The following is a 23,122-nucleotide window of genomic DNA, read 5'->3' as shown; positions in this document are numbered from 1 at the left end:
CAAAGATAGGTTTCTATCACACTAAGGTCAATAAAGACTTTCTACACTTGCAAATAGCAAGGAAATAAAATATAATTGCACTTCAGAGTTAGATGAATATCAGCAAAGAAAGGACTGTGAATCTGTGTAGCTAGCAGAAAATATGTTATAGGTTCAAAAATTGCACAATCATTTGAAAGCACTACAGAAAAATTATTCTAGATCTATAAAATTCTTTGGATTTAAAGCAAGCATGATGCAGACAGATGGATCAGAAATAACAGAATTTAAATTACTTTGTTGTTCAGTTACTGCTTAAAATAGCATCCATTTAAATAATAAAGAATAAAATGATTTGGCACATTATAAATAATTACATTGGCTTTTAGAAACCAGAGAAATGTTTAGAAGCTTTGTGCTACCTGAACCTTAACACAATGCTTTTGCAACCGAGAATTAACCTTAATCAACTGAGAGACAATTATTTCAGGAAAAACTTACCTGAAAGCAGTTTCGCAGAAGCAGATTATTAAATTATTTCTTTGCCAGTCTCTCAGAGTTTCACAGTGCCTTCATCTTCTTCTTAGGTCTTCACAGCACGTAACTTCTTACAAAAAATATCTGTGTAATATTTAAGAATTATTGACTATCTTTTGCATACATCAATGTTCACGTGTAAAAAACTACTGCAACAGGGTCAAGTTGGATTTTTACCAGTGCAGGAACGACAGAGGATAAAAAAAAACCCCTTAAGTGCCCATCTGACTAAAACCACATTAGGATGACAAGATGGACGAAATCTAAAGATGTCAGATTGTCTGAAATCACACACACACACAAAAGCAAAGGACAATAAAAACCCCTGTAGAAGCTAGTCTTTTAACGCAGAGGCAGGGTGAAAGACTGATACAATCTCAGAGGAGAGGCACCAGCAGACAACAGCAATTTTAGAAAAGAGCAGCCATAGCTACAGGCATGAGTGGAAGTCCCTAATCCAGAACAGTCACACACAGGAGAGGAAGATCCTGTCCAAAGAATATTTGAGTGATGAGAAAACAGGCTCTGAAAATTGTATGCGTCTGGTTATAGTGTTTCATCCATCTTCCTACTTTTCTTGAGCTAACTAATGCAAAGGACAGTCTTTTTTCTTTTTTCTTTTTCTTTTTTTCTTTTTTTCTGACATCAGTGTTATTTCAATTACTATATCAACTGTAAGAGACAAACTTAGCACCCAAAGAAGTATGCAGTCTGTGGGACCAAAAGTCATGTGAGGAGCCTGTACAAGGTCAAAAGTCTATGCCAAAAAAGTACAAGAGGAGCCATGAGAGATGGAAGAATCTCACACAGGGAAAAATCTGAAATCAAAGAGATCTAGTGGGCTAGGGCCTAAAAAATGCATATTACTAGGTGCTCAGCTTACATTCAATGTTTTGTTGCAATATTAGAGACAGTGCCACAATTAAGTCCAAAAATGACAGCACTAAGACCAAGTGTTTCTGGTGTGCGTTATTGATAGTTCACTGAAGTAAGCAGAATCACCTCAATCTGTACCAGGTCACCTTCTGGCTTTGGTTAGCTCTGAGAACACAGGTGTCGTTGTAGTAAGGAACATGGAAACACTATTCTGCTCACAGAAATTTGGAGTTTACACTGGAATTGTGTGTTTGCTGGCCTCCTCAGTGCAGTTATGCATGTAGGAGAACAGTTACCTGTTAAATTTGAGACGTTATTGCTCCTACAAGCTAAATACAGCGCCACAAATCCTTGAGGTGTCCCAGAAAATGGCAAGATTAGGTGCAACTACTACATAGACTTTTTGTCTGAGGTCTCCACTGGCAGCTATTTTTACCTTTGTGAGAGGTTTAAATTACAATGCATGACATTTAATCGTAGATTCTTGAAATTAATACATCTTTTTCACCTGTACTTTTGTTTTGGGTTTTTGTTGTGGGGTTTTTTGAGAGATTTGTTTTGAGTACATGAAACCTCCTTTTACTATTCTCCCACTAAAGAATGTGTTTTCGTATCTATTGCCTACCTGTAGTACAAAAACAAAGGCTAACAACTCTGGTTACCGATCTTATAGTCTCAAAATTCCCATAAAGTAAAAAGTTTGGTCCCTGTCCAAACACATTATAAGTTGAGTGATTGATAACAACAATCTAAATACAAACAAAGGCTTCCATAATAATTGCTAATGTTTTCTAAATTATATTTACACAAACATATACTTCTTTGTAGGTAGTTTCAAACTGAACTCTCTCGTAGGAGTGTGTCCACCAGGAAACTGAACAGCTCAGAAGACGTGAATGATTCAGATGCATCATCAGGAACAAGCTCCCAATGCATTTAGTAATATGTCACTGCCTCCTACATAATTAATTTAATTTATTTGCTATACTCTCAATCCACCTCTCCATTAGTGCCAAAAGAACTGAGGCTTGGAAATCACTGCTGCATGCTATCTAGTGAGATCTAAGTACCTGTGGATTTAGAAATACATTATGACAGGAGAATATGCATCGAGACATGATGTGGTGAGATTTATTTCAGCTAGCTCTGACCACCCACATTTTATACCAGCTATCCTGGTTCCCTCTTCAGTCAACGAGTCTGTCCTAGGAGAGGAAGAAATGCCCTCTAGCATTGATTATATATTGGTTTTGGATCCATTAAGTCCCTCTAATTTCCATTGGCTAAGCATGCTGAATCTAAGTAAGTCACACTAGGCACAGAGTCTTTGGTAAAATTCAGTACATTGGAGTCCAGGTCCAAAGGTTGTGAATTATTAGATTAATTCTTAGGGATCAGAAATTGTGTGGCACAGGTAAACAAATCTCTCTGTGTTGCTGGAATTGAAGGAAAGCAAATGTAATTTTCTTTTAGACAGTTTATTTTCTATTAGTGTTACAAATTCTGTTAATTATTGAATGAGGGACAACCAAGACTGGGTCTTTGTCTGGGTGGCACATGCTGCTTAAAGCAGCAAATTAACCTGGGAGCAATCTATGCTCCATTGCTCTAGGCTACATGGCAACTGAAAGTCTTAGAGGGAGTTGAGGGTCCTGAATGAAAAATTATTTCTCAGTTTAAAATAGGTGTTGCTGACTATCTGAATGTGTTATTGCCAAACTAATAATAGCTTCCCCTGTCTGTTTTTTGGGGAGTTGTTTTTTGTTTTTTGTGGGTTTTTTGTTGTTGTTTTTTTTTTTGTTTGTTTTGGGGTTTTTTGGTTGTTTTTTTTTTTTAAAGAACTACAATAAATTACTTTGACATATATCTTAATTATAATAAACATTACCAAACTGCATGATGACATAGAAAATATGCTTATTAAAATGACAAGTGACTCTTAGCAGAGAAGGGCTGCAAACATGTTTGAGGACAGATTTACAATTCAAAATGATTCACAAATGAGAAAATACTCCAGAAAAAAAAATAAGATGCCATTCACTAAAGACAGCTGTAAAGTTTAACACTTGGCAGCAAGAATAAACTCCAAAAATACTGGATAGGGAACAATTCACTAGGCAATGGTAATGCTGAAAGGAAGCTAGGAACTGTAACAGCTCACAAACTCCAAGTTATTGAGAAAAAGGAAAAGGCCAAAGTGGATGCATAAGCGGGAATACTCTCTATTGGATGTGGGACAAAGGCCTCCTGCTTCACAGGCTGGGATCACAGCATCAGCTGTGGCTCATATTGAGAACTGCTCTTCAGGAAAGATAAGAGTAATGGTGCCCAGCATAATTTTCTTATTCATAGAATCATAGAATCATAAAATCACAGAATGGTTTGAATTGGAAGGGACCTTAAAGATCATTTGGTTCCAACCCCCCTGCCACGGGCAGGGACACCTCCCACCAGACCAGGCTGCTCCAAGCCCCATCCAACCTGGCCTTGAACACTGCCAGGGAGGGGGCAGCCACAGCTTCTCTGGGCAACCTGTGCCAGTGTCTCACCACCCTCACAGTAAAGAACTTCTTCCTGACATCTAATCTAAAGCTCCCCTCTTTCAGTTTGCAACCATTACCCCTTGTCCTATCACTACCCTCCCTGACAAAAAGTCCCTCCCCACCTTTCCTGTAGGCCCCCTTGAAGCACTGGAAGGCTGCTATAAGATCTCCCTGGAGCCTTCTCTTCTCCAGGCTGAACAACCCCAGCTCTCTCAGCCTGTCCTCATCAGGAAGGTGCTCCAGCCCCCTAAGCATCTTCGTGGCCCTCCTCTGGACCTGCTCAAGCAGGTCCACGTCTTTCTTGTGCTGGGGGCTCCAGAGCTGGACGCAGTACTACAGGTGGGGTCTTAAAATGTCCGGAATACGTACATTTTCCACAAAATACATTGCTAATTGTATTTGGGAATATTAGGAATATTTTACCTTCTGATTTATTGTTTCACATTGAATACAGAGGTGACCAAAAAAGAAATCTGTCACATCACCCTGGAATTTGTCATATTTTTGACAAAACGTGAAATAACTGTTATTGCTGTACCCTTTCTATGCATAAAACAGCACTAAAAATGCATGTGTAAATACTGAAATATTTCACTCTGCTTTGCCGACCTGAAATGAAATGTTTCATATTAGCTGGCCATTAGCTGAACTGGTCTATATCAGCCACTTTATTGCCCAGTGGGAACCACAAAACCATGTCTCTCTTTGGCCAGATTCAAGTTCCCATTATTTATTGTTGGCTCAAACAGACAAAAGCTAAGGTTGGTCAGAAACAAATGATTTCCTGACAAAGAATTTTACTGACATAGACATTTCTTTTGCAGAAACTCTGGAGTCAAAGCCAAACCTATTTCATAGTGAGGAAACATTTAAAATTAAACCAAAGAACTTCAGATTTTTCTCTTTGAGGAAAAAAACCAACTTCCATCATAACTAATGTTACTTATCATCTCCCAGAGTTAGAGGTTTATTTTTAAATCCTCATGTGTGCAGAGTATCCCACACGAAGCTCAGACAACCCAACACTGCTAGACATCCTTTTTTGGAAAAAGGTCCTTTCCTGTATCCTCTCTTCATCAGCCTGCTGACTCATTAAAACAGAAAAGGTCATGCTTTGAGTTTGACTCTGAGTGTAACAACACAGGTTTCAGGGATTTCCAATCCTTTTCCAGTAAGACTTATACTTTGCAGCTTGAGTGTGAAAGAGAACTCTACCACTGACTTTCAAAGGTACATTTGCAGATCAGCTTATTATAATTTGCACTGAATTATTAACGCTGAGCTGACTGATTAATTCAAAATGTGTGATCTGGTTCCATCAAAGCATACTGTGCTCTACAGAGCAAATGAAATCGGAGCAGATTGAGAGGGGCGGAATTTGTGCAGCTTCTTTGCTGACCCCTGCAGGCACAAGCTGATTCTGTAAACTTTACCTTTGACTACATCTATTTTGTACACTTCTTGCACAACATGGAGCTCAGAAGGAAATGAAATATGGCCTAAATCTACATTCTAATGTAATTCTAGTGCACCACATTATTTCTAGTCATAATCTCCCCCCACAGAAAGAACTGATGCACATTATCAAGCATGAATATATTTAATGATTTAAAAGAGAAATGAGCTCATTAAAATATTCATTCACCTCAAAACAGTACGAAGTCAGTGGAACAGATGAGGAAATCATTTTTCAGGTTTTTCAAACAACGCAAAGGGAAATTAAAGCCTTTGATATAAACGAGGATATTCACATTTCAGTTCACAAAAATTGAAAAAGATTTCTTTTTCTTTAGACTTTGACCAATCTACCCTTTTGGAGTATATCTACATCATTCATACCTAGTGCAATCAAGGTCAGTGTTTTCCAAACTTTCTTTGCCTGAGTTTCTTTCCTGGCATCTTCCTCCTGCTGATTTGCCCGCTCCCACTCCCAAGCCAACTCACTCATTCTCTTCCTCAGATTTGTGCCCCCATTTCTTACTTCCAGAACTCTGCCTCAGTGCTCAGATGTATCTTCCACACCTCCTACTGTTCCTTTCTTCTCCAACTCCACATTGCATTTCCTTCCTCCTCCTCCCCCTAGTGAGTTTGTCTCTGCTTCAGCTCCTCACATCTGCCTCCCACACCATGCCTTGGGCTGGCGTGTCCAGCTGAACTCGCTGCTGGGCTCCCTGTTCAGTCCCAGTGTACTCCACACTGTTACCAGTACCTAGCACCCTTCCCTAGCAAGCAGCACCCACCTGCTGGGGAGAGCTCAGCAGTCCTTTGATGATATTCCCGTGAGGGCATCATTCTCTGTTGTATCCATTCTGTGTAAGCTGCTATCTCCCAGTAGAGGGATCAAAGTAAAAAAAGGAACATCTAACAATTTTCTGAGTTGTAAAAGATCAAGAGTTCCTATTCATGGAAACACCACACCATATTTAGAGTGACAGTTAAAAACAAACAAAAAATAAACAAAAATCTAATGTGTTCAGCTTATTTTGGAAATCAGACATATAGTTTTACCAGAGGGAAGAACTAGTGTGAACTCCTAATGATATATAAATATTCCCTGTGGGAAAATGAATAAAACAATGTTCTTTTTGCAACAGTAGGTATGAAATCTTACAGTATGAAAAAAAGGCCTTTCTTTTTTAAACATTTCTGTGTTTCTGGAAACTGTTTATACCATGAAGCCTAGTACCCCTCTGAAGCAGGTGAATAATAAAAGATGATTAACCATAACTCCTTTCTCAAATGATTAGAGAGCACTACATGTAGATCTCAAATAAGTTGTATTTGAAGAGAATTAGTCCTTTATAGAAAACCTCACTTTTTTAAGACAAGTATATATTACATAAATACTCAATTGTCTCATCGGCTACTTGAAACTTGAACTCTTGTTCCTTGGTCATTTGTTCTTTCAGTCTAATATCATCATGAGAAGGATACAATTTTTAATACTTTCCATATTTCAGAAATTTTAGTTGCCTCACGAAGTAACTGTAATGGCAGGATGGGAATCCATCTATCTAAACACACTATTTAATTGAAGAACAAAATAAATCAATTTGTCTTACTGAAACAGATGATGAATACAAATATTAGACAAAAATATGATAACTTTAATCAGGCATATTTTAGAATCAGGTTTCACTGCGCTAACAAAAGAAGATAAAGTCTTTAAAGAAATGACCTATCACTAAACCTAAGAAAAATTATGTTTCTGTGCTTCCTCAGATATACCTCCAGGTGAGATTCTCAGGCAAAGGACAACCAGTCAGCTCTCAGACTTCAGTTGACATATTTGTGTCTGGATATTGTACTTTTTTCCTTAGACATAATACTGAAATAAATATAATATTCCAGGCATGTATGAAATTATAGCAAATGAAAATTTCAGTGACAATATTTGGAACCATCTTCACATGAAGAAAAGCCAAGAATTCACAGCTTCTGCAAACCAGTCTGTGCCTGAGACTGACTGAGGGCAAGATTTCTTGATCTATGCAGACTGAAAAAAAGGAGAATAAATTAATGGTTAACTGGAAATTCAAAAGGTTACAGTTAGTTCTGAATTAAAGCTATGAAAAGGAAAACTTATTCTGAATATTGGAAGATAATTTTTAATCACGATTCTGTTAAACAACAACAGCATATACACCCATGAAAACAGCATTATTAGGTGACATTTTATAACTGTGTGGACAAACTAATTTAAAGTATCCTTCAGGGCATAATTTTATACTGGATAAAATACAGGAATGGTATTTTCAGTTGTTTCTATGATTCTAAGATGAACAGAAATGTTGCTGGTCTTTAACTACTCCCTTCTCTATTGATAATTTTTTCTCAGGTTATTGTTCCTTCTCAAACCGCCCCTTTCATTGACTATTTCTGATAAACCTGGACCTGCTCTGAGTTTCCAAATGTGCATCGTTTTTCAGGTGTGCAATGGACAGCAGGAAGCTATGCAGACAGCTGAATGTGCTTTTTAAAACCTTTAGATACCTAATGGCATCCTTCTGTGCCTAAAACCAGAAAAATGCAACTCAGATTTTCTCCTCCAGACTTTCTAGTGGCATCTACAAAACCGTAAATTTCCCTTCTTCAGAAATGTTTTTTTCTAAACAGTATTGTTCTTTCCAGATTTATTAGCTGCAGGGAATGAAAATATGAATAAAATAAATATAATATAAGGTAAACACTACAGATTTTGACTAGGTAATTACAACTTACCCATGCTCTTCCTTTGTCATTACTGCCATGGGTCTTAATCCTGGTCTGTGGAAGCAAACTGAAAAAGTCCTCTTAAAGGATCATGACTTGGTCTACAGAGACAAATCAGTAGACAAATGCTTTCAAAATTTCAGTTTAATATGTTGTCTCAGAGCATTTCTATTGTCTTTTCTCTTTACACATGTATTTCTCATTGACTCTAAGTGTTCAGTTTAATTTGTCCTCTCTGAGGATATCATTCTTTGCTACATTGTTCTTTTTTCTTAAGGTGAAGAGGAAGTCCTCAGTCAAGTAGACTGTTATGAAAACAGACAACAGAAAGAAGGAAAATTACAAGGCAATAAGACAATGTTAAGAAAAAAACCCACAATTCTGTGAGAAAAATCTATATATTCTTTATCCCTGTAAACAGCTGCAATATCCTTAGGATGTTTCCCTTTGTGCCTATGCACTCAAACAGATGCAATATATTCAGTTTCTCTATCTAAGCAGAGATTTTTATCTAACTATCCAATTAAAGTAGTTTGTAAAGAGGTGTAGAGAATAACTTACCTAGTTCACTGTTTTTACCCAGAGGGCAGGTAAAGAACAGACTGTTTTCCTGTAGATACATAAGTAATATAAATCAGAAAAAGTAAATAAATTGAGCTTCCCTGTCTATATTTATATCAAAATTGCTATAGTTTCCCATTTCAGTTTAATTATTTTTTGTTATTTTGGCTAGTTTTATTTCAGTATGTTGTTCTTCTGTTCATTGTCAAGTCAAATAACATGAAACTTTGACTGGTTTATTTTTTTCTTAAAATATCTTTAAAATCTCCATTGATTTTGATGGAAGCAGAGGTAAGTCAATAACGAGAACTTCAGAAAATTCTCATCTGTCTCAAAAGCTATTCATTACTGGATGGAGTTAGAACAATTGGATGTTATGATCTGTCTCAATGCAGAATAAATTATTCAAAACAACTGAGCAAAGGTAAAAAAAATTCATTACAACTGAGCAAAGGTAAAAAAAAATTCATTACAACTGAGCAAAGTTACAGAATACTAAAGAATTAAAAATCCTTAAAACACAATGGCTCAATTCTGTAAATATCTGTTCCACAGAAATTAGGAAACAAATTACTTTAACGAGAACAATATGCAACTACTCAGGTAAATGTACCCAAAATAACAGTATGCATGGATACATGCCTGAATAAATCCTCAAACTAAAGCTTTTTTGTTATAAACTCACCTAGAAAGTGTTATTATGAACAATTTAATTCATAATTTCAGCTCAGTAAGGCAGTGGTTCAATCCCACTGTGACAACCAAAATAGTGATCTGTAACAATTTCTTGCAAAAATGTGTAAGATTCAGAAATCATCAAAATTAGTGTACTATTCAGTTTGATTATGTTGCATATAGTTAAATAATCAAATGAAAAATACGTTGTTGCATATAGTTAAATAATCAAATGAAAAATATGTTAACTGCCCCACCAAATTTTGATGGTTTAATTGAAGCTATACCTGAGATTAAGAAGAATAAGATATTTCAAGGCTTTTGGCCAGCAAGTCAAAGGTAATGGAGCACACATCAAGTGAAATGCTTCTTTCTCTAGGCTTTCCCAATAACTTCAGGACACTGAATGAGTTAAATCGGGCAGGCTGGCATAGATGATGGAAGAGGTGCTGTAAGCACTCGTTCACTGACTAAAGCAGCTTTTCTGGCTTTGAAAAGACCTGATCCAATATACAGAAGATTTTCCTATTCCAACTCAGCGAGAATTTTAAAACCACCCTCAAGCATTCTGAATCAGAGGTAACATAAAAACTGCTTTTAGCAAAACTGAGGAAAAGAGCTTCAAAACTTCAAACCTCTGCCAAACAAAGCAAACGAACAAACAGAAATCCCAGAGAGGAATTATACTCAATGAAATCCTACATTAATGCTTCATTTGTTGAGCCATAGGGTGCCTTTTAGGCAAGTTAGTTAATTTTTTTCTGTGCTGCAATTTCCCCCTATAAAATAGGACAGCAACATTTGCTTAGTTGCAGTGGTTGTGGGGTTTTAAACCCTGCACACAACCACGTTTTGCAGGCAGTAACAAACATCCATTTGCGTAGTGCTGGGCTGGGGAAGATATCATTAATCATAAAGAACATTAATCATAAAGAAGAGATCAAGCAGTTCTCTGAATTGTTCTGACAAAGGTTATTAATGATAAAATCCAATATGGGACCAGTCTACGTGATCTTCCTCCAGCTTTTTTTAGCTGGCCTGCCTAAATCAGAGGCTTCATCGTTCTCAGCTCCCTCTACAGTTTTCTGGGAGGGAGTGCTGCTCCAGATTATGTTCCAGACCCTGCCTGCTACGAGTCGGCCTCTGCAGCTGCCTCCTCTCTGCACACACAACCTAAGGCGAGCACTGCAGGTGCTTCAGTTGGAAACGACAGTGAAATAGGAAGAATCCAGGTGATAAATAAAAAATCTGTGGTAGATATCCAAATGTAATTTGGATCTAATCCAATTTTGTAATCTCCAAAACTCATGCTTCATTTGTAATTGTACTGATACTTGCTTTGTTGTACAAATGTAAGTTGTTGCACTAACAATGTATTACAACCACACACAGAGTTCTGTGTAGCAAGACATGCATTGAAAACTCCAATGTAAAGACGGTTTTCACCCCAGTTTTACCCGTGTTGCATATGCATCACTTAAAGCACAAACTTTTACACAGATCCATGGTGCATTCATAAACGTAAACAGGGACGGTTTTATTCTGCTTCTTAATTTTATATAAAATATGTTTTGAGGATTGGACAATTCCCTTAACACTATTGTGCTAGGATACATGTAGGAAAGGTTTGAAATTTCACTATTACCAAGCATACAATTTAATGACCCTAAGCATGGGCTGTTAGAGACACTGTTACGGCAGGTTAACAGTGTTTTCCTGCAAAAGCCAATTTCTTCAGGCTGTAATGACAACCTATTTAATAGTAATAACTCAGGGTTGCACAAATATTTCCATCTTTTATAATTATATTTAGGAAACAATTGAGGGGAAATACAAAAAGTGTTGTTGATAATATAAGGCACCAGGAAAAAAAAAAAAAAGAATGAAATCATAGATGCAGCTGCTTGAATAGGCATATCATTGGTTGCTAGGATGAGGGTGCCTTTAGTATTACAAAACGCTCTTCTGAAACCAGAGATGGAGGGGAAAAAAAATTTCAATGGGCACTTTAGCAAAAAAACTAAAAATAGTTTTCGAATGTTCTCCCCATCTTCAAGCATTATTAGGATGGTTGGGTTTTTTCCTCTCCCACCTCTCCATTTTCTTGGTTTTTATTTCTTGGCTATTCCTTTTTCAAAGCCTGTTCTAAGAAATACATTTTTAAAAAAATGGCGTGTTCTCTTCTTTCCTAAAAGGACAGTGGTACTGAGGAAATCACATACAATTTCCTTCCAGTAGAGGCCAGTTAAATCCACTGATCCATTGATTTTTTCAGCTACCAGACAACTGTAAAACCTTTGGGTTCTTAGCAACACATGGAAGGAAAAAAGAGTTTTAATCATACCCTTCTCCAGTGGGATGTTCTACTTGGAAATAGATTTTATTTAAAGGAATACTGTAAGAAAAGAAAAAAAGAAATCACACTTCAATCTCTTCTCTTCCTGTCTACTATTGTTGAGGCACATTCAATAGTTCCCCAGGGCAGTTGATTGACTCTCCCAGCTTCCACAGCTCTCTGTAACAGCTCTAGAAAAGAGAAGTAACTTTCTGGAGAAACAGATTTATGAAGCTACAAAGTTGCAGGAGAATCAAAAGCAGAGGTAGTATTTGAGATTACATTTAACCTTTTTAACTGACCGGACCTCAAGTTGACCTTGGGCATTTAACTTGGACTTGCTTTAAATTTTCTGTGCCAATTACTATTTCCGTTCTATTAGTGGGCTGAAGGGAGAAAATGCAATATACACTTCGGTTCCTTTTACATAGCACTGTACCTATAGAATAGCACCCTAATACAAAATATCTGAGCAATAAAATCTTGGCCTCACTGATATTATTAGGGAATTTGACATCAAGTTATTAGGGAATTTGACATCAACTTAAGGAGTCCAAAAGTGCTACAGTAATGCAGAAGATAAGATACATGGTGTCCCACATTTTCCACTGGAAATTCAGCTTCCACACAGCACTGATTTTTACAATGTGCAGCTTTTCCATTTCTATTCTCTCTAATAAAGCTATGTGAGACTCAGAGCATTATGTAACAAACCATCAAACATCAGACTCTCCAAGAAAAATAATTAACAAATGTCTGTCTAAATCCTCTCTCTTGCATTAGAATGGGGGGGGGGGGGGGGGGGGGGGGGGGGAGAAAAAAACCCACATGAAAACCCAGCAACTTTTTTTTAATGAGTGGATAAACACTTCATATATCAAGAAGCCCAACCTATTTACTTCATCAAAAAGAGCTGTGTCTTGATTAGATTGGGAGTAAATACAGGCTTTATAGGCTTCTTAATCTTAGGGAAAAGGTATAATTAGAATTAATGACTTGAAGCTGAAGCCAGACAAAGTTCAGTTTGAACTCAAGCACAATGCTGTTTTGTTTTGATTTGGAACAGTTAGGGAGAAAGGAAGCGGTGGATTCTTGTGACTTGCTTTAATCTGAAATCGTCATGCAGGTATTAATTATTATTTTCATGGATGAATTTAAATAATCTACAATATACCAGAATCCAGATTAGATGATGCAAATATCACTGTGTTCCTTACACTCCACACAGATAGTATGCAGTTGCAACTTTATAGTAAAGCAGGCTTCCTTTCCTGGTAACTCAGATTGCATCATACGTAGTGTCCATACATCATGATGTGTGTAGCTGAATGGAATATGAATTCAGGAATCTAATCACAAGGGAAATATTTGAAGGTTTTCATCTATTACCACTGCAGCACGAAGTACTATTCATGCCATAAGACCAAAATTTCAGTTTCATTCATTTGTGGAAAAGGAAATTGCTTTTAATTGTTTCCTATGTCATAACCACTCTATGTACTGCCTTTAATCTGCCTATCAGTGATAACTGAAAAAAGGATGACATTTCCCATTAATGTTTCCTTATGTCTCCAACATTAGCCTGTATAAGAAGAAAGCAAATTCTGATTTTTAATTATTTTGGACTTCTTAGCAAGTTGAAGGTCTGAAATGCAATGAAGACCATCCTGTCTGACAAATCACTTGAAAAGACAACCCTTCTCTTCTTGGTAAGGGCATTTGTGGTTATAGAGACAAGAGAATAACTTACCTTCAAGAAAGGTCTCCCATGGATCTATCATTTTGATATAAGTACCATTAACAGATTTCATATGCATAGGAATAAATACTGTCTGTCCTGTAGTACCCACACTAACCCCTGTAGCATCTACTCTGTATTACCTACCACAACTCAGCCCTGAGGAATAACATACTTTGTAGCTGATCACAAATAAAAAAATTCACTTTCTATTTAAACTATCGCACTAAATGTTAACATCAGCAGATGTTTTTCTTCTAGTGTGTTTTCCTTTCAGTTAGTAACAAATATCTATAAATAAACAACTCCTAAGACACTGCTTTATCCATTCACCTATCCAAATTAAAGCCAAACCAAAATTCATCATTTCAAAGAAGATTTCAAAATATATACATTCAGCACTGTCAGATGTGAGTGAATAAACACAACTTCTGTTCTCATTAAAAGAAAGTGGGGCAAAAAAAGAAGTGGCGACTCAGCAACAAGATACAGATTCATACATGTAACATAAAACTGGAGTTATTACAAGCAGGTTACAAGTCTCAGGAAGACCTGAATAAGAAATTCCATTGAATTTTCAGGGATTAGACATCATTATTACTGTTTTTCCAGGAAAAGTATGAAAAGGAAGGTTTTCAGCACAATTTTTTCTGTGATAGGAGATTTTGGAAAAACAAGGACTTATCTGAAGGCATTGCCTGGAAGATGCTACTTTTAAATGTAAAAATAAAGTTTACTTACTGTGTTTTTTTTTCCCCCAGGTTCAATATTCTTGAGCACAGAAGCCTCGTGCAAAGAACATCGCTAGGAAACTCAGAAAACTCATAGATCCCAAAGCAGAGTATTCACGTACAAACTGGCTTCTAGAAATGGTCCCTGGAAAGCTACATTTATATCCATGTCATGCCCTGGAATTATTTCAATTGTATTGTTTGGCATGTACCAAGAGCCTTCCTGGGGCTCTTTGAACAGGTTAGCAGCTCAGATGAATAAGACTCAGCACGCAGGATGGATGTTTCTTAGTCCTGCTTAGCTCAATAGTACTAGATGAAATTCAGGCTGCATCTTCTCCAGCACACTGTTCCTGATCAGATCAATTATATACACATAAATTCTTTCCAAGTGCTTGTTTAACTTTCTCATTAAACTGTTTTGAAGATATCTCAGTGACCCTAGATTGTCTGCTTCAGTGTTTAGCTATCTTGCAATGAAGTTTTCCTTCATGGAACACATTCCACAAGGATGCATGAACAGTAGTATATTCACAGAGTTAAGGAAGCCCAGGGAATGCAAAATAACCTCTCAGGACCTCTTTTAAAATGAGGATATAAACCTTAACTAGCCAGTTATGGAGGGTTTTATACTCTTCTCCACAGCATCTTGGTCTTCATTCATTGTGTGAACAGGTAAAGTTACTTTCAGCTTCCAACATGATGAGACCTTTTTTCACCTTTTTATCCCAAGTTGCAAGAAAAAGGAAATATGTTTGCTATCTATTAGTTAATAACCCACTACCTCCAAATTTCACTTGTTTTGCTTCATCACATGAGATATGTTATTGGGTGCCTTAAGTTCCTGTTTAGATATTGTAAAGTTTATGATTGTCATACCAAAATTAATTTGCAAATTTGCACATGTTCATGGTTTACATTAATAAGTATCAAAGTGAAAACTCTGTACAGTAAATTCATTCCCTACAAAAGAAATCTCACTCTCATACTTGAACCATTACTAACTTTGGCCAAAATGGAAAAAGACTTTCTTGCCTCAGGACCCACAGGTTGGAATTTATTTGTCTGTGCCCTCAACTGTATTAGGAATGTCTTGGAGCAAGCATCAAGAATATGAAAGTAGCAATGTCTCCCCTACAGACGTTTTCATTGGCATGCAATACAGTAATGAAAATGCAGAAGCTGTATTAAAAAAAAAAAAAAAAATACATATTATTCACAAAATAGAACTCACCCCTAAACCACAGATTCATTTTAAAGGGTGACAAAAGCAAACTGTCTTACTATTTACATTTTCCCTGAGCTGCATGTTCAATTATTTCTTAATCAGCAAATGCAATTCTCCTCCCTATAAAGTATTTGCTAACTTCATAGCTTAGACATCTCTGCATGCTGGCACATAGCACAGAGATATTAATGTGACTTCTTCCCCTCCCTCCAGAAATTTCACAAGTACCCTGCTGTACATTTCAGGTTTGATGGTTTGATTATGAATAAGAGTAACAGTTACCTGGGGATTATTGTGGGGTTTTTTGCTAATTGGAAATAACCGGAAATAATTTGGCATGGAAACAGATATCAGAGGAATATAACTTGGTCCAATTAAAAAAAAAAAAAAAAAAAAAAAAAAAGGCAAATTTGCCTACATAGGAAAAGTTTTTCAGACTAAAAATGTAAATATTAATTGCATAGATGTGTCATTAAATGAGAAGCAGAAACAAGACAATGCCTAACTAACATTGCTATCAATACTATGCCTGCGGATTTTAAATTCTGTTTCACAAATGATACTGCAATGACTTCAGGTTGTAAATATGTCTATATTTCAGAGCCAGCTAGAAGGTGATGGCATTTCAAAACAATAAGATTCTGCATCCACCTGTACCCAGAATAGAAGGAACAGCGACTATTGAACATGGTTATATTCCAGATACCATTTATTACTGCCAAATGCCCTGCTAGCACCAACTGTTGTGCACCTATATGTGAAGAAAGCACATTTCTTACATTTTCTCATTTTCAACTGTTTTGCCACAAGCAGAAAAGAAAACATACTCAAAAGAGAGTGAAAGCTGAATCTTTTCTCTAGCCCAAGAGGTTAACTATCAGTTATACTTTTTTTTGCCAGCAGCCTGTGTTCTGTGTTAGAAAGACAGAGCTAATAAATCTGGATGGTGTATATGCAGGGGAAGTTATATTTCAGATTGGGAAAGTGGTATTGAGGCCTCTTTGCTTACAATTTTTTTTTTTTTGAAAGTAATTTCCAGTAATACATTAAAGTGAAATTCAATTACAAAGCAAATATATCTCAACTAATGTGAAGATTGGCTGGGCTAGCCAGAGAAAAGAAATGGAAGATAGAGTTACTGAACACTACAAAGAATGTCTGTTGTGCAAAGGCTCATTTCTAGGTGTATTCCCTTGCACTTTAAAATCTAGCTGGCACTTAGGTGGACAAAGCAGAACTGAAAACTTTCTAAATTCTTCAGACCAAACTCAGAGCTAAGAGAACGACTTTAGATGGATTTGTTATGCTACTTAATGAGAGATCTAAATAAAAATTAAAGGTACTTCATAACCTCAGTAGTATGTGATACAGTAATGCTTTGCTTTTATTGTATATACAGAAAAGAACTTTCATGTGTAGTCTTCAGTTTTGAAAAATAAACAAACCTAAGTGTACATGAAGCACTGCATGCTTGAAGAAACACACAAGTGTGTGTGTGTATCTGAGTTTAGAACAAAAGCTTTTTTTTTTTTTTCAAATAAACAATTTTGAAAATAAAATGTATTTTCTGAAAAAAAAAAATCAATGTAAATATATTGCTTTTGGAGAAAGGTATAGGACCAAATTAGGAAAGTTTACCATTAGGGGGAAAAGTAAAAAGGATTTCTAGTTCCCCACAGAAGCTGTAATTTGCTCCTTGCATCCTATTGTCTTCTGTGGGTGAGGAACTTCAGCAGAATGATAGCTTCCACAAAGTGCCACAGTCCTGGGTCCACAGCTTCTGACTGCTGTCAGACACCAACATGAAGTATGAGAGATTACAGAACAAAGTAACAGACATCTTCTAGGAAGTTCTCAAGTTCTAATCCCTTAAAGCAATTCTCAGATCACATGTAACCAACATGAATTTTCTAACTCCCTTGTCTTGTCCTAATCTCGCACCCCATACACACCAAACTAAGCAATGGCAGGAAAAATAATTCATCAGTCTCTAAAGAGTCAGAGCTTCGTGGTTCACAGCTTGACATGGTAATTCCTTCTTGTCACTATCTGATTTGTCTACTCAATGTAATAGGTAGACTCCATGACAACTAACACATAAAACTTAGATATTTGGACAGCAATCAATGTCAAAAATACAATGTGAAAAAAACAGGTAAATTATGATAGCACTTCATAGCGTCCTAAAAAAATGTCTTTTTGGATTCTAAAGCATGTTATTCCTCTTTTGCAAAAATATATCTGCCATTCTTCTGAGTCATTCACCATATCCACCTCCGATTTCTGATTTATAAATTTCCTGAAGATCTGTTTTCTGCCTACCAATCTAGTCAATACTACCTTGGTCAGTATTAAGGATGTCTGAACATGCAACAAAGATTCCGTGGAATTCGCCCACAATAAAGACAAATACATTCAAATGTCATCTGGCATACGCACCAGAGATTCATCCAAATTCACTTTGTGCATATTTAAATTGTGTTAAGCCAACCAAAATGAATTATTATCACAGAACAACTGACAGATGACTAAAGGTGAAAATAAACATAGTGTTAATTAAATCTTTCACTTGTAAGAGAATGGATAATACACCTATTTGTTAACCATGTTGTTCTTACCAGAAAAGGAAAAGCATATTCTGTTTCCAAAGGAAGAATAGAGGTCATAAATTTTAAGATAGTTATGAAGAAGTTCTAGGAACAGTTGGGAGATCATATCAGCATCTAAGTAACATGAGTTGGAAATCTTCTATTGTAATGATTTTCTGACATAAAATTAAGTTTCTGAAGGAACAAAAATTCTCTGGGGTGATGTTGATTGTCCACTGGAGATGAATAAAAATGCAGAATTTTACTAGGAGTCTAATTGACTAAGACATTTTGACTACCTAACTGCCTCAAAATACCTCTCTTCAGACAGCTTAACCAAGTATCAAACACCATTTTGTTATACTGTATCTCTTAATGTGTACAGTAATTCTGTCTCCTTTTTTTGGCTTCTCAAAGTCCTCAGCAGACATTTTTCATGAAGCACTGCACCATTTTTCTTGCAGCCAAGCTCTGCTACACTTCATGGAAACATGTGTCTCAGATGCATAAAAGAAATAGGATCCCATTAGATCAGGAGGAAAAACAGTGACTAGATCTCATTTTAATCAAATATTAATTGTAATATGATAAAGGTACATCAAATTACATAGGAAGGCAGCTTGTTACTAAGGTTAATTTAAAAGAAACATCTTGGGTCAACCAGCATCACTAACTTTAGATTTTATGAATAACAGAACTTCAATATAACCAAAATATTCTTTTTTTTTTTTTTTTCTTTTAGAAATTGATTTTCTCTTGTCAGTTGCTGAAATGTTAACATAGGCTGCAGAACAGACAGTCCAAATACTTCCAAGTCTGATATCTTTGAGTACTGCTCCTTATTGATCTTGGACAGAGCTATGAGAAGTATCTTACAGCCTGTGTTACACTAACATATGGCGACAACATGTTGGATCTGAAGTGCCCAATGACTCCAATTGATTTCACCAGAATTTATCAGCATAAAACTATCTGGTCTATAGGACCTGTCTGGACACCCTCTATGGTTAACGAAATGAGGTAGTGGGAGGCTCATCCTTCTGGGTAATTCTTCTTTTTTTTTTTTTTTTTTTCTCTCTGACCCTTCACAAAATAAGAGAACACCTCTGTCATGACTCTACAAAATACCTGATATTTTGTTTGCATTCTGGGCTGCATCAAGAGAAGTATGACCAGCAGGTCTGGGGAGGTGGTTCTGTCCCTCTACTCTGTTCTCATGAGACCCCACCTGCAGTGCTGCATCCAGCTCTGGGGTGCTCAGTGCAAGGAAGACATGGACCTGCTCAAGCAAGTCCAGAGGAGGGCCACGAAGATGCTCAGGGGGCTGGAGCACCTTTCTGATGAGGACAGCTGAGAGAGTTGGTGTTGTCTAGCTTGGAGAAGAGAAGGCTCTGGGGAGACCTTATAGCGGCCTTCCAGTACTTAAAGGGGGCCTACAGGAAAGGTGGGGAGGGACTCTTTATTAGGGAGTGCAGTGATAGGACGAGGGGTAATGGTTTCAGACTAAAGGGGTAGATTTATATTAGATGTAAGGAAGACATTCTTCACTCTGAGGGTGGTGAGGCCCTGGCACAGGTTGCCCATAGAAGCTGTGGCTGCCCCCTCCCTGGCAGTGTTCAAGGCGGGGCTGGATGGGGCTTGGAGCAACCCGGTCTAGTGGAAGGTGTCCCTGCCCATGGCAGGGGGGTTGGAACCAGACGATTTTTAAGGTCCCTTCCTACCCAAACCATTCTGTGATTCTAAACTAAGTGTAAGCAACTTCTTAAATAGGACATAGGCACTTTTGAAAGCATTGCCCTTTATATATTTTGAGAAAATCATTGTCTTCCTGTCAAACCTAAAAAACAGATGAAAACACAAAGTGCTGTTTTAGGTAGCTAACGTAGTCAGCACCACAGTCTCTTGGAGTGAAATTTCCATTTTAATGTTCCCAGAGTAACTTTCCTGAACTGTCTCTTTCTGTTGTCCTTCTCACTTTGAATTAAATAGCAGTTCCTCTTGAATGACAATCAAATGCTATGTCCTGTAGACCTGGCTGTATCCACTCATGCAGTCACCTACCACTGAGGGATCCAACTATCCCACCTCTTCTTTCATGTTCCTTATTCGCTTCAATTTGCAGCTGCACTTCTGCTAAAGTTTTCTGTTGTTTCTTCCCCGCTTTCCTCCTCCCTCCACTGACGGCTATGTATTTCTCAGACCTTTGTGCTATTTGTTAGATTTATTTTTTATTGTTGAATTTCAGTCTCCAGTTTCTTTTTTTCATAAGATGGTCTTTGCTGAGCCATACCATGCAACAGCCACTTTCTTTTCTGCCTCTCCATTCAGCACTGGTCTTGCTTCTTTACTGGCAAGGCAGCCTGACTCTCCTTCCTGGGTTAGCATCCTAATTTATACCAGTCTAATCAGGGGTAAATATATTGATTTTCTGTGAAGCATGTCATATTTTCATGTGAAGAGTCCAGTAAGACAAAGGAACCATTTCAGAGCTATAAAGGAATTTTTCCTGAAACTTGTCTTACCCTACGTCTTTCATTCTGTGAATTTAAGTGATATGCCTGAGATGCTGTGTGTTAGGGGATCACATGCCTTTCCATCCTTGGCACAGAAGGAACCAAATCAGTCAGTCAAGACTATAAAATGTTCTGGGGTTTAGGTATGAGCTAAACTCAAACATCACTGAACTCACAAAACCTCAGGAGAAACTGCATAATATAACCTGTCAAAATGTCAGTCATTTAAGAACTGACCAAAAAAAATTACACCAAAATGTAATTGACAGGAAAAGGCAAAATCCCATATTTTCAGACTCCTTTTTAATTGTTTCATTTTATAACCATAGGGTGAATATGACTGGTTTTTAAAAGGTTAAGATTGCTAGCATGAAATGCAACTAGCTACAGATGCTCTGGGAAAGCAAAAGCAAGCATTAGCTGCTTCCTGACAATTTTTCCAACAATTATATGCTCAAAACAATGTAGTTCCAGTCAAGACAGAATCTACTGATTGTGTTTCTAGTGTCTTTTGTTAAAGAATAACAGCAGCCTTTCTCTCCTCTATCCCTCCTCCACCCTTTTCTTGCATGAATCAGATTTTTGGCAAAGGGGCTGCACCCTCCTCCTATCTAAAATATCTTTCCATGTGCTGAACAAGATTTAACCTTTTGTACCCATTTATTACATCACCAGGCCCACATCCGCTGTTGTGCATTGGGAAAACAAGCAGTACAACACTAAGCAGAACAGTAATTATAGCGCTGGCTCCCACCCCAAGCCTTTCTACAAATGTGCACATGCGCGCACATATACAGAGTCAGAGGAGTAAGAGAAGCATTGAGAAACCAGCCACGGTTTAACATAAGTGATCCATTGAATTCACTTTCTTTTGAACTGTTTCCCTCAGAGGCAGTGACTTGTTTTGCCTAGGATGCACTTAGTAGAGATGTACAAACTGATGACACTGAGTGTCACACAGTAGCACTACCTACACTTTTCATGAGGATGGCATGTCCTCACGTATGCATGAATCATAGAAGCTGTTGCTCTGTTATAATAAAAACACACAAATTCCTTTGCATTAGATCAAACTGAAGACCTCCTGTTCCTTGCAAGATGCTGCAGCCTTGAATGAGCTGCCACACTGTGAATCATATCACAAGTCAGTCAGAAATTCAAAGAAGTCGGGTTGGCAACTGCAACCTTAGACCTGGCTCTTGACTCCTGAGATCCCAAAGGCAAGGTTTTCAGCAGACAACTTTGAGAAATTCTGCAGTAAAAAATCATACAATGTTTCAGTTCTTTGCGTCGCAGCCAAGAACGTGGATATCACATGCACTCACTATTATTTGAACTGCATTGATCCTTCAGATTTGTAAGTTTGTACCATTGATAAATTGGAAATATGTAACACATTGTCTATGCCTCTGCTCAAGTCCCTTTTTATAAAGGTTTATAGAAACTTACTGCCTTCAGATACAGTGGTTAACTACTTAAAAGTTTGCAGATACCAAGGCTTCTCTCCCAGCCCCTGACTCCAGTCTTGCAAAAATGGTCATATCTGAATTCCTTGAGATTACTATCATGAGCAACTTAGAAAATGAGGGTTTACTTATTCCTATTAAGTGCTTTGCATACATTTTAATCCAACACAGTATGTGATTAAGGTGACTAGCCATCTACTTACCAACGCAGTCTTCGAATACTCAATAGGCAAATCTCTTTGGGAAAGAAGTAACTATCTTATATAGACATATTGATAATTTAAAAAATAAATTACAAAATAAATCACATAATCTTTGTAATTTGTAAATTGAAGATGCCTAATTTTTGTGAATAAATTTATTTCAGCAAGGAAGAGAAGCTTTCTTCTGAAGGTACTGTGGAAAAGTCAAAAGTTCATGATGGGAAACTTCTGTTTTTCTGAAACATGTGTCTACTTTGGGTACCAGTATCTCTAAAGCATCCTTTAAAAAAATGAGGATTTTAGCCCCAGACTTTCACTGTAACCTCAAATGTTAGCTGGAGCATGGGACTTGGAAGGTTTCCTAAGCTTTGACCACTCTTTCCCTATTATAGTTCACTGACAGCAAGATTTCTCTATATTGTGATGTGAGTCAAATTAATAAGCTATGAACAAACAAAAGACAGCTGTGAATAACATAAACTACCACTGTCTGTCATTGTTCTTCTACTGAGGGAGGAAAAAAAGACATTAGGGAAAATTTCAATAATAATATTTTCATAAAATCTAAACCTGCACCTTATTATTCACAAAAATAAAATGAAGACACAAACCAAATGAGACTAAGATCAGATTGTCCTGTGTGATGGGTTGAGGCTGAGCTGATCAATTACAAATGACAGATGCTCTCTATTAACCCCTCTCCTCTCCCAGAAAAGGAAGGGAGAGAGAATAAGGGAGAGGGACCTACGGATTAGAAAAGGAAACTAAATCAGCTTTAGTGAAACAGAGACAATAAAAGAAAAGATAACAGTGAAAATAAGTAAATAACAAAATAAACACAAAACCAATACTGAACCCACTTAGTTACTTAGAAGAGATTTAACTGAGAAGCAGAACCACTGAACAGAATTAGCTCTGGTTTGGCTCAAACCAGGAC

This window comes from Leptosomus discolor, chromosome 9 (assembly GCF_034619465.1).
Source record: "Leptosomus discolor isolate bLepDis1 chromosome 9, bLepDis1.hap2, whole genome shotgun sequence".
Taxonomy (NCBI): Eukaryota; Metazoa; Chordata; class Aves; order Leptosomiformes; family Leptosomidae; genus Leptosomus; species Leptosomus discolor.
Note: the sequence above shows the minus strand (reverse complement) of the source record.